The sequence below is a fragment of the Danio rerio genome, chromosome 23, assembly GCF_049306965.1.
Source record: "Danio rerio strain Tuebingen ecotype United States chromosome 23, GRCz12tu, whole genome shotgun sequence".
Classification (NCBI taxonomy): Eukaryota; Metazoa; Chordata; class Actinopteri; order Cypriniformes; family Danionidae; genus Danio; species Danio rerio.
In genome coordinates, this window is record NC_133198.1 from 41,542,501 (window position 1) to 41,555,000 (window position 12,500).

General features: G+C 38.6%; 1 long non-coding RNA gene across 2 annotated transcripts in view; it reads left to right on the forward strand.

Annotated features, from left to right (window-relative positions):
* Positions 1-12,500, forward strand: part of LOC141380548 (uncharacterized) — a 66,853-nt gene that overhangs the window by 12,113 nt on the left and 42,240 nt on the right. The window contains exon 3 of one of the 2 annotated variants that reach the window (XR_012398695.1): positions 4,093-4,262. This is a non-coding gene — a long non-coding RNA (uncharacterized lncRNA). The remainder of the gene's footprint in view (positions 1-4,092; positions 4,263-12,500) is intronic. The other variant, XR_012398694.1, reaches the window with a different exon arrangement.

Genomic DNA, 12,500 nt, shown 5'->3' on the forward strand with positions numbered 1-12,500 from the left:
TGAGATTGACAGGTGGATTGGTGCAGTAGCAGCCGTAATGTGGTTGATGTACCAGTCCGTTGTGGTCAAGAAGAACCTGAGCCGAAAGACAAAGCTCTCGATTTATCGGTCAATCTGCATTTCTACTCTCACCTGTGGTTATGAGCTTTGGGTCATGACCAACAGCACAAGATCTCTGATACAAGCGAGCGAAATGAGTTTCCATCATAGGGTGGCAGGGCGCAGGGAAGTCTGGGGTGCTCCCCAAAGACTGCTGCCCCTGCGTCTCCGCCCTGGAAAAGTAGTGTAAAATGAAAAATGATTGAGTTGATATGGGGGTAATTTATCTTATAAAACAAAATTGCAATTAGTCTACAAATGAGACATCATCATCATCATCATCATCATCATTATTATTGTTGTTATTATTATTACTATTATTATATCACGCAGTCGCTAAGGATTTTTCAGCTGCACATGATGCGAATCTCCCGTTCCACCACATCCCAAAGGTGCTCTATTGGATTGACATCTGATGACTGTGGAGGCCATTTAAGTACAGTGAACTCAATGTCGTGTTTAAGAAATATGTCTGAGATGATTCGCACTTTTACAACATGGTGTGTTATTCTGTTGGAAGTGTCTATCAGAAGATGTGTACACTTGTGGACATGGACATGGTTGTTTAGCAACGATACTTAAGTAGGCTGTGGTGTTAACACGCTCAGTTGGTACTAATGGGCCCAAAGTGTGCCAAGAAAATACCCCCCACACCATTACACCACCTCCTCCAGCCTGAACCATTGATACAAGGCGGGATAGATCCATGCTTTCATGTTGTTGATGTCAAATTCTGGCCCTACCATCCGAATGTCCCAGCAGAATTTGAGACTCATCAGACCAGGCAACGTTTATCCAATCTTCTATTGTTCAATTTTGATGAGTCTGTGTGAATTGTAGCCTCAGTTTCCTGTTCTTAGCTAACAGGAGTGGCACCTGGTGTGGTCTTCTGCTGCTGTAGCCCATCCGCCTCAAGGTTGGACGTTTGTGCAATCAGAGATGCTCTTCTGCATACCTCTGTTGTATCGAGTGGTTATTTGAGTCACTGTTGACTTTCTATCAGCTTAAACCTGTCTGGCCATTCTCCTCTGACCTCTGGCATCAACAAGGCATTTGCGCCCACAGAACTGCTGCTCACTGGATATTTTCTCTTTTTCAGACCCTTCTCTGTAATCCTAGAGATAGATGTGTGTGAAAATCCCAGCAGATCAGCAGTTTCTGAAATACTCAGACCAGCCCGTCTGGCACCTGATACAGTACAAGCGGACACAAATAACAAAACACAATTAAATACATAATTTGGCAACCATTTTAATCGCACTTACTTACACTTGTGAAATGGAGGAAGAAACTGATTCATGATGCACTGATCCATGTTCTGACAGTCCCTCTCATCAGCAGTCTTTTCTGATCCTTCCTTTAACAACCGGACGACGAATTCTCCGTTGTAAGCATGTAGATTCCAGAAGCACTCGAATAACACAAGTCTGGGCTATAATGCTGAGGTATTTTTGCAAAAGTAAACCTTACCACTGACTCTTCACAGTTTCATCTTTGGGTAGAGAAAATAGCCCTAACTTTCCCCCTTACACTTTCAGTAATATCCAGCTGAGCACAGCGTTGATTCAACCGGCATCTGCTGCAGTGTGTGTCTAGCCTCTTTTTCTTTGTGTACTGTGCTTGTGGGCGGGGCCGCAGGTCAACAACTGGGCCGGGCTTAAGTTTCCTCATCACACCGGATCCACGTCACGCCAAAACGGCTTAAGACTCGTTATCAAGACGATTCATTTGAAGTACTAGGAGTCGACTCTTTTATAAATGAATCCATAGTTTTAAACACTGTCCACTTTCAGATTTAAGCCTTAAGGCCCGTGCACACAGAGACATTTTTTGCTTGCGTTTTCCATCGACGTTTAACACCTCGCGACTAAATAACGGGCGTCAATGTGATTGTGCACACAAACGCGCAAAATGTCAGGCGCAAAAGCGTCATTTTAAAAATAATGCCTCATGCTCGTTTTTGTATTTTTTTTGTTTTGACGCGCGACGTCAAAACCTTCTCCACCAATCAGATCGGCACTTTTGTTCACGTGCACGGAGCTGCTGAAGTTACAGTAAACAGCACTTGGATGCGCTCAAGCGCAAAACTGTCAATGCGAGCGCACATTGAAGACGATGCCTAGAGGCGATATGAACGTGGAGCTGCTTATTGCTCTGCTGAACACTAATAAATTCTTTATCGCTAGAGCTGCTGCTTGAATAATCCATGCTTGTTCAAGTCACCAGTAACTTTATCAACAATCGTGTGAACTTCTTCTCTTCCTCTTCTTCTTTGTCATAAGCGGGTGTCAGAAGCTTAAAGTTGTGCAGCGCCATCTAACGTCAAAAGAGTAATTTTGCATACTCTTTAGCTTGACGCCAGTGAAAAGCGCTTGGATTTGAATACTGAAAAACGTCTCGTAAAACGCTGACGATAAACGCAAACAAAAAAGCGTCCCAGTGTGTAGGAGCCTTTAGCTGGATATAGAGTGGAGGAACTATGACGTCACTTTGTAGGCTAATCGGCTGCTAGCATAAAACTGGTTCTCTCGTGAAAATCCCTATAGGATTTTCCCATAGGCTTTTCGAAGATTGCGAATAATAAGCTCTGTGCTCAAACACTGTTCATTACACTTACACGTTTTGTTCAGCCGGATAATTGTCACACGAAAATACAACTTTGAGCACTTTTGAATCTTAAATGCAAATGCAAGACTTGAAAAGCTAACGTTAGGCTATAAACGGACTACAGCGCCCTCGGGGCGCTCGTCAGTGACGTCAGCGCCACCCTGCTACAGACAACCTATCAAGCTTATTTTTAGAAATAATGTCCATGGCAAAGAGTTAATCTCTCTGTTTATTATATTATAATCCACGATATATTTTATAAACAAATTAATACGCAAACACACGTAGACCTTTGTGCCTTTTGGATCGTTTTTATGTGGGAAATACATCTGTTTTGCTTTGCGGTTGTTATAAAAGTTTTAAAAATGTGTATAAATGTGCCTATATAGTATTATTATGAGACATTTAAATAAGTGTATCGCTCGCGCACACACAGCCCGCTTACCTTAAACAGACAACAGAAATGAGGCGTGAGGAGGAACAAGTCTATCAAATGCTTGTAAGTTCCATCATCATGGACACAGAGCAAAATTCAATATTCCTTTTATGTCATGAAGTACAGTGAAAATCAGCCCATACAGTCATGACGCTATACATTTTATAGAGGAGTGTAAATATTGCAGTTATGATGGAGTTAAATGTGTTCAGATGAAGAAAAAAAAGACGAAAAATCACTTGATCATGACAGTTAATATGTCTGTATTTTTACACATTTATTCACACGTTTGCATTACTGAGAGCAGGAAAGAGACAGGCTGCACTGGTAAGCAGTATCTTCATAATATCGTTTAATTAAAATAAATGATCAACAAATTAGTCTGTCTCAACAGCCTTTACATGTGAAGGAATTATCTACACACAATCTGAATTCTCAATTAGAATAATACAACAAACTATAAAATACTATTCATGAAAATACCTAAATCACAGACAAATCCAAACGCCCAACACATGCGAGTTGCGCTCCAGACCAGATCAGCTCGATGACGTATATTGTCCCCGACAGTGCCTATAGTCCCATTTAGCAACTTGATAGCAACCATCTTTTTAAAGAAGCATAATCGATTTAAAAGTTGAAGAATGTACTTTAACTGATGTGTTTTATGTCGTAGAACAAAACGTGAAAGTATATTGAGTTGGTGTTAGCCACGGATCTTATTTAAGCAATTTTACTAAAACCCCATTCAAAAAACCCATTGACTTTGGGACGAGGGAACCGGAAGTGCTAAAATGCTAACTCGCTTCCGGGTTTTTGCATACAAATTGACGTCATAGTTCCTCCACTCTATTTCACTTCACTTAGAGCTGTGTTACACACTACATGGAAGGTCGTTCTCAAAAGCCGATAATAGGGGCTCTTTAAACAGTATATATATTAAAAAATAGAAACAATCATTCCTAATGCATCTTGTTTTCTTGTTTCAGTCATCTGCAGAAGAAAACAACCACACAGAAACTGCATATCCATCATCACATGACCTCTTCATGGCCAATGCTGTCGTCATTGATAATTGCCTGCTCCAGATTGTCAACTAGCATGAATTAGCAACCGCACGGTGAGTCTGGAGGACTCTTGTTTTTTTTGTTGTTTGAGTTTGTATTTTTTGGAGAGATGTTGTCTGTGATTGCTCATCATTGTTGCCGGATCCCTCTGAGAAGGAAGGGAGATATAATGCGGGTAAAACCAGCCGCTGGCCTCAGGAAAGGGATTTGGGTGTCTGGAGACGAGCAGGACCATATGGAGCGGGGCTGAGATAGCAAGGCACACGTTCAGAATAATGGATGATGTGTCATGTTTCATGTTGCTAAGAAGCCATCAAGAGACCTGGTTGAGGGAAATCAAAAGACGTCCGTACAGTAAAAGTGACGCTTGCGCCGTTTAAAGATTTCAGTCCTTCCATCAAGCCACGTTGTTCTCTGTTGGCTGAAGCCATTAATGGGATGAGGGTTTTTTATGGAATGACATTGTTGTCATTGCTCTGTGAAAATGGGGCAGGAAACTGTTTGACACAGTTTTTTGATGGAACAAAGTGTGTTTTTATAATGTCTTACAGAAGATCTCTAAGACTTTATTGTTTGGATTGTAAAAAAAATACATTTTCATGGCAAGAAAACAAAGGTTGTTTATGTTTACATGAACACCAATAATCCAATTTTAATACGATTAAGACAGTACTCTGATAGAGTTTACCATGTAAACAGCAATTTTTGATTAATATAAGGTCATAATTAATCTAAACTATTCATATTAAACTATTACCATCATGTAGGATATTCACCGCATTTTGCGATTTTATTCACCGCATTTTAGTCTATACCAGGGGTCACCAAACTTGTTCCTGGAGGGCCAGTGACCTGCAGATTTTAGCTCTAACTCAAATCAAACACACCTGAACAAGCTAATCAAGGTCTTACTAGGTATACTTGAAACATCCAGATAGGTGTGTTGAGGCAAGTTGGAGCTAAACCCTGCAGGGACACCGGCCTTCCAGGACCGAGATTGGTGACCCCTGGTCTATACAAACACGACTGTTTGACACTATTCTCTGCACCTACCCGAGTCAGCGAAGGACCACAGACACCTGCGTCAAGAAATGCGGAGGTTTTTTTTTTGCTCCCATATTAGAGCTGTAATCGGGCCATAAAAGTTAAGCCCGACAGAATTCAGCCAGAGCTCAACTAATACATTTTGATTGACAGCTTTTTAAAAGGCCGAGATCGTTTACAGCCTGACATTATTCAAATGTGCACATGCACACAGCTCTTTTGCCTTTTTTCATGAACGAGTCGTTTATATGCGTTCTAACATCATTTATTCATAACAAACGTTGGTTATTGGCCTCTTGGAAGTTGGAACAAAGAAATAAAAGAAGTCCTCTGTAACATCTCAGCACTCAGAATAGGCCTGGGTACTTATACTTGGCCTTTAAATTGGCCAACACACCAATAAAAATGAGTATTTCTTAACTAATTAAATTAAAATAAATGATAAAATATGACTGGTATTTGAATAATGAAATTAAGATAAAGGCTCTGTGGGGTTTGTTTCGCCACTTCTCTTCACAATCCGGCATTAAGGCGATGGTGAAACTGAATAATAGAAGAATAATGCCAATTTTAGCCTATAAACTCTATATACTTTATTTACTTTAAAAACCCTTTACTCACCAAGATTAGGCTACGTGTTTTTGTGAAGGAACATTATTGAATTCACTGTACTGTAAATTGCTTTAGCGCAGTCCTGTACTCACTGAGCAGCACCCTTTCACTGCTGCTGCTACTGGCCGGGCGGGATGCATACTGTTCTGGCTAATTTAGCTTGTTTTGGGTAGGATAGTTTGTTCATCTTCCACCAGCCAAGAACATCCAGTTGATTTTCCATGACAGTGGTTTCAATGTAGCGAGTGACCTTGTCATCTTTCCTGTAAGCTTGCTGTACATTGCTGTTAGCGCTCTACCGTAATACGCAGTGTATGAACGCCTGCCGAAATACCTTGGCGTCTAGAATGACTGCTCTTTTTGAACTAACACCTCTGTTTTTATTAGTCTCTAATTGCATTTTGTAGTTTACAGGAGATAAATACAACAATGGTATTGTTTTCAAAAAAATCACTAATCACAAAAGAATGCATTTGAGAAAAAAAGAAAGTGAAAGTAAAAAGTGACGTGAGCCTTGTCAAGTAAGATTTTACTCGAAATTAGTCCACTGCTTTTTTATAACCCATTCAAGTGCGCGCACATTTTTGAATGAGTCCTTTCAATCATAAGTCAATCTCTATAACAATTAGGTCACAACTGCCCCTAAAAAGATAAAATTATCATTTGCTCATCCTCCACTTGTTCCAAATATGTTTTCTTTCTTTTGAACAGAAAAGAGGATATTTTGAATAATGCTGGGAAAAGTGGAAATAGAGAGTAAATAGAGAGAAACTTTTACTTTTTACTTTTGAGTAAACTATGCCTTTAAAATGCTATTATTGTGCAAATAAATAGGCAAAATGCATAAACTCTGTCGTTTTTAGTTCAGCTTTCAAACCTGTTGTGGACAGTATTATGTTAGTGCCTCATAAAAATACCACTGCGGATACATTTACCCAACATGTCTATCACCATATGGACAACCGTTATGTTGTGGTCAGTTTGCCCAGTAGCTCGCTTTGTCACTGTTGTACTTTTAAGTTTGGTTTGAGTTCAGGGAAGCACAGTTCCACAAAAGAAATAAAAGAAGCATGAAATCAAAATAAAACTGTGGTTGCAGTTCACTTTACTGTTATGTTTACTTTTGAAACACTATTGGTTGGGTTTAAGGAAGTGTTTAAGTCAATAGTTTGCTGGTGATCTGGACTTGCTATCTTGTGTACAGGGGGATGTGTATTTGAATCCTAAAATAAAACGTATTTCAGAATTACAGAAATGTAGACAGCGCCCTCTAATGGATTTGTTATGAAAATATATCGAAAGCGAGTGCATGTTTTTAACAAAACTAATATTGGATTTTTAAAAAAAATGCAAGTGCGTATAAAAAGATTGCACAAAGAAATCATAGGGTTCTTCTCTAAAGAAGTTATTACCACCCTGTTTAGAGCGTCATTATGGACATTTAACGTTATTACTAACATGGTTCAAACGATGGATCTGCAACAGAAACTACAAGTTTTGGGAAACACTCGTCACTACAGCGTTCTCCAAATGATGCATCATAATATGATATTTCAACCACTAGTTACCTCGTTGTTTGGGAAACACCTCTGCATAGGGAAAAATAATAATACATTTGACAACAGTGAGCTTTTTTAAAGGTAACTGTGGCGAGGGGGCGTGGCCGAGAGCCGTGGGAACGGAATGAGGCCGCCGCGTAAGTGGATGCACCTGCGGTGCGCACCGGCCTCGAATCCCATGGAATGAGCTCCTTCCATACACCGCAGGCGTATCCACTTGCACGGCGGACTCATTCCGTTCCCATGGCTCTCGGCCACGCCCCCTCGCCACAGTAACTTGTAATCTTAATCAAGAAATGGTTTTAAATCTCAAACTGCACAAACAATCGGCAAATATCTGTACTGTAAATGGCCATTTTTTTGCATATTTTTCAAAATATATATTAAAAAATATTTAATAATTTTAAAAGTTTGTATATTTTTTAAGAAAATACATTAGTCTGCACCAATGGCGTAGTGGTTAGTGCGACAACACATGGCACTCCGATGCTATCGCGACCCGAGTTCGATTAACACCTCGAGAACCTATGCAGATCCTTCCCTTCTCTCTGCTCCCCATAGTTTCTGGTCTATACTCCTCTACTGGCCTGTGAATTAAAGGTGAAAATCCTAAAAAAAAAATGTATAAAATAAAAGAAAATCCATTACCTTATAACACTGGGAAAAAATTTGGCAACATGCTGTAATAGTGTTTATTCATTCATTTTCTTTTCAGCTTAGTCCCTTTATTAATCTGGGGTCACCACAGTGGAATGAACCGCCAACTTATCAGAATATGTTTTAGGCAGCAGATGCCCTTCCAGCTGCAATCCATACATACTCATTCACACATACACACTATGGACAACTTAGCCTACCCAATTCACCTGTACTGCATGTCTTTGGACTGTGGGGGAAACTGAAGCACCCGGAGGAAACCCACGAAGACGCAGGGAGAACATGCAAAGTCCACTACATTATTCCCATCAAAAACATTCTGTCAGAGTCTCCTCCACTCCTCATCAACCAATCACTGTGTGTATGGTTAGCAATCATGCTGACTTGATCTATACCAACAAAGTCAACCCCGCCCTCACTCTTAGCCTATAACTTTTCCCCTAATTCAAAATGTGTCACTAGCTATATTTCCATCAAAGATACTAATTAAATTTATGCGCAAAACAGGAATATCGCATAAAAGACGTGCAAACAAAGCAGCGTTTCCATCCAATAAGTCAAAGAGAAAAAAATCGTCACTTCCTGATTAACTGGTGCCAAATATCAACAGTAAAGAGGGAATTTGCAGCAGTAGTTGAAGCTGCATGAATCTTTTTCTTATTTAATAAATTACTTGCGCCTCAGAAGACAGTATGCCAAAGCGCAATGAGTGCGTAATGGCGTTTAAAGGCGTGAGACGCGGAGCACAGATGCTCTTGACAGTTCTGGAGATAATTAATTATTTAACAACTTTATAATGAAACTGTTATGGCATTTTAGAATGAGCAAAAAAAAACATTTCAGATGTTTTACAGTGTGCTTAGCCTGCTGGTTTGTCCATTCACACGCATATTTTATATTTTATAAAAAAATCACATGACCTGTTTAATGCACATGCTGGAATTTGTTTGGTAAAAGTGTTTCCATCTTAGTTTATGCGCATCTTTTCTTATCCAATGTCAAGTTTATCCTACTCAATTATGCGCATACATTTTTAAAAATGTGCGTTTTCAAAATTGATGTGCATCTTGGCGTTTACAACAACCATTTTTTATGCGCATATCCAAAACGGTGGATGGAAACTTAGCTATTGTGAACAGTTTTCAAGAGAAAACTCTTCGCTAAAAAACTTTTACCACTGTTTCAAATACTCCTAGTTGTACTATAAAACATTGTGAGAATACAAGCCCTGGCCTTTTAGTGTTTAACACACCATTTTCTTTAGTCTTCCACAGAAAAACAACAGTACACAAGTTTGAAATGACAACAGGCTATGTAAATAATGATTTTATGTCAACCGTTTCTCTTAAATAACATCTTTAAATGATCTCTTAGCACCTAGCGCTCGTTCCAATTAGCCAACGAAACTATCGCTTCTCGGAAAAAAGCTGCAGTTTCATCACACACAAACACAAAGTCTAATCGCTCTTCCCCAGATGTTGCGTCAGCCGATGGAAACCGATCCACCGAGGGAGAAACAGCACCGAGGTCACGACCCCGCGAAAATATACATCTAACATCCGCCCGTCTTCCCTTCTATCATCGAGCCATAAATATTACAACGGTCTAAACATCACAATCTCGCATGCTCTCAAAACACGGCACTGAAATTGATAGATGGAGGGTGAATGATAGATGGAAGACAGCTTTGTTTTCCACCTTTCTACACTCCGGATCAGAAGCACGGGGCGGCAGGCTATTTTTCTTTTTTTTGCCAGGGGAGTTTTTCCTTTCTTTCTTTTTTTCCCTTGCAAAAAGCACGTCCACTAAGTGAGATCCTTCGCTTTCTTTTTCCTGCTTCTACCTGCATGCGAAATGCGTCTGCATACCCCTAACCTCGCTTTTTCCTCCGGTGTCAGAGCCACCCTTAAGTGCTGTTGCCGATACCCATGAGTAAGCCCCATAAAAGCCGGCACCATCGCCGCGGCCGTTATTGTTTCTTGCGGATGATTGATTGATGGATGAGGGCTGACACTTCAATGAAGCCATTTCCACTGGCATCTCTATCCGATGATGTGCAGCGTATATTTTCTATCCACGCCTCATTGCTCGCCTGTGTCATTCCTGGAAGTTCATTTACACCATGTTCCCTGAAGGACCTTTTCTTTTTTTTTTTTTTAGCCCATCTTCCTTTTTCTCTCTCTCTCTTCTTTTTTTTTTGTGTGTGTGCCGTTTTCTCCTCCTGGTGTCATAAAATAATGCTATTTCTTGTAGGCTCTGCGGGGGCTGAGGGTAATTTGCGCAGAGTGACAAAACAAAAGGCATGGAGAGGTTACTTTACAGGAGAAACACACCTATGAAAGCGTCTTTATGCATACATTTAATTAAATTGTCCCTTTTTGACTCTAATGGATCATTTTTGTTGACTTTTTAATGGTCATCAGCATCTTAAAGTTTGTAATATTTATATAAAAAGGTACATTTATATGTAATTATGATTGTATTATATCATCTTTGGGTTAAATTACAAAAAACAAATAACCGATTGTGCGAAGCGTTTCTAATGCAGAGTCTATAGGGGCAGGACAGTAAATTTGACGTTGTTCTCTCTTCTGGCTGCCATTACCAGTCGGAGAAGAAAAAAATATTGCTTTGTTAAACATCATTTGGGACATATTTGAAAAATGGAGAAAGGTTTGACGCCAGATCAGTCTCAAAAATAATACATTTACAAAATACACAATTCACATTTACAAAATTTTATTCAGAAATTCAACACAATTCAAATATTCGCAAATCCAATTCATAAATCCAAAGCAGTTTGTAAATGCACAAATCCAATTCGTAATTTCAGAACACAACTCATAAATTCACAAATCTAATTCGTAAATTCTAAATACAGTTCGTAAATACGCAAATCCAATTTGTAAATTCAAAACACAATTGGTAAATAGACAAATCTAATTCAGAATTTTAAAACACAATTCGTAAATACACAAATTCAATTCTTAAATTCAAAACAATTCAGAATTTCAAACCGCAATTCGTAAATTTAAAACACAATTCGTAAATACACAAAATCAATTCGTAAATTCAAAACACAATTTGTGAATACACAAATCTAATGCGTGATTTCAGAACACAATTCATATATATACAAATCCAATTCATAAATTTACAACACAATTCACAAACACAAATCCAATTTGTGATTTTCAGAATGCTATTCATAAATTTGCAAATCCAATTCATAAATTTAAAACACATAATTACACAAATCCAATCCGTGAATTCAAAACACATTCACAAAATAAGCAAATCCAACTGTAAATTCAAAACACATTTCATAAATGCACAAATCCAATTTATAAATTCAAAAACAAATTTGTAAATACTCAAATCCAATTCATAAATTCAAAATACAATTGGTAAATATGCAAATCCAATCTGTAACTAAATACACACATCCAATTAGTAATTTCAGAACACCATTCATAAATGCACAAATCCAATTCGTAAAAGCAAAACACAGTTCATAAATACAGAAATCTAATTCGTAAAAGCAAAACACAATTTGTAAATTTACGAAGCCAATTTGTAAATTCAAAACACAATTCGTAAATTCGGGCGAAGCAGTGTTTATGAACTGTGTTTTGCTTTTACGAATTGGATTTGTGCAGTAGGTAGTGCTGTCGCCTCACAGCATGAAGGTCGCTGGTTTGAGCCTCGGCTCAGTTGGCGTTTCTGTGTGGAGTTTGCATGTTCTTCCTGCGTTCACGTGGGTTTCCTCTGGGTGCTCCGGTTTCCCCCACAGTCCAAACACATGCGGTACAGGTGAATTGGGTAGGCTAAATTGTCCGTAGCATATGAGCGTGTGTGTGAATGAGTGTGTGGGCATCCGCTGCGTAAAAACTTGCTGGATAAGTTGGCTGTTGATTCCGCTGTGGCGACCCTGGATTAATAAAGGGACTAAGCTGACAAGAAGATGAATGAATGAATGAATTCATAAATTCAAAACACAATTCGTAAATACACAACACAATTCGTACATTTAAAACACAATTTGTAAATGCACAAATCTAATTTGTGATTTCACAGTTCATAAATACAAATCCAGTTTATAAATTCAAAACACAATTGGTAAATATGCAAATTCAATTCATAAATTCAAAACAAAATTGGTAAATGTTCAAATGCAATCCGCAAATTCAAAACCCAGTTCGTAAATACACAAATACAATTCGTAATTTCAGAACACCATTCATAATACACAAATCCAATTCAGAAATTCGCAAATCCGATTAGTAAATTCAAAACAATTTGTAAATTCAAATCACAATTGCAAAGATGCAAATCCAATTCATTTGGTGAAATATTTATAATTTTTACTTGTGGATTCACAAATTGTGTTATAAATTTATTAATTGGATTTTGTAAATG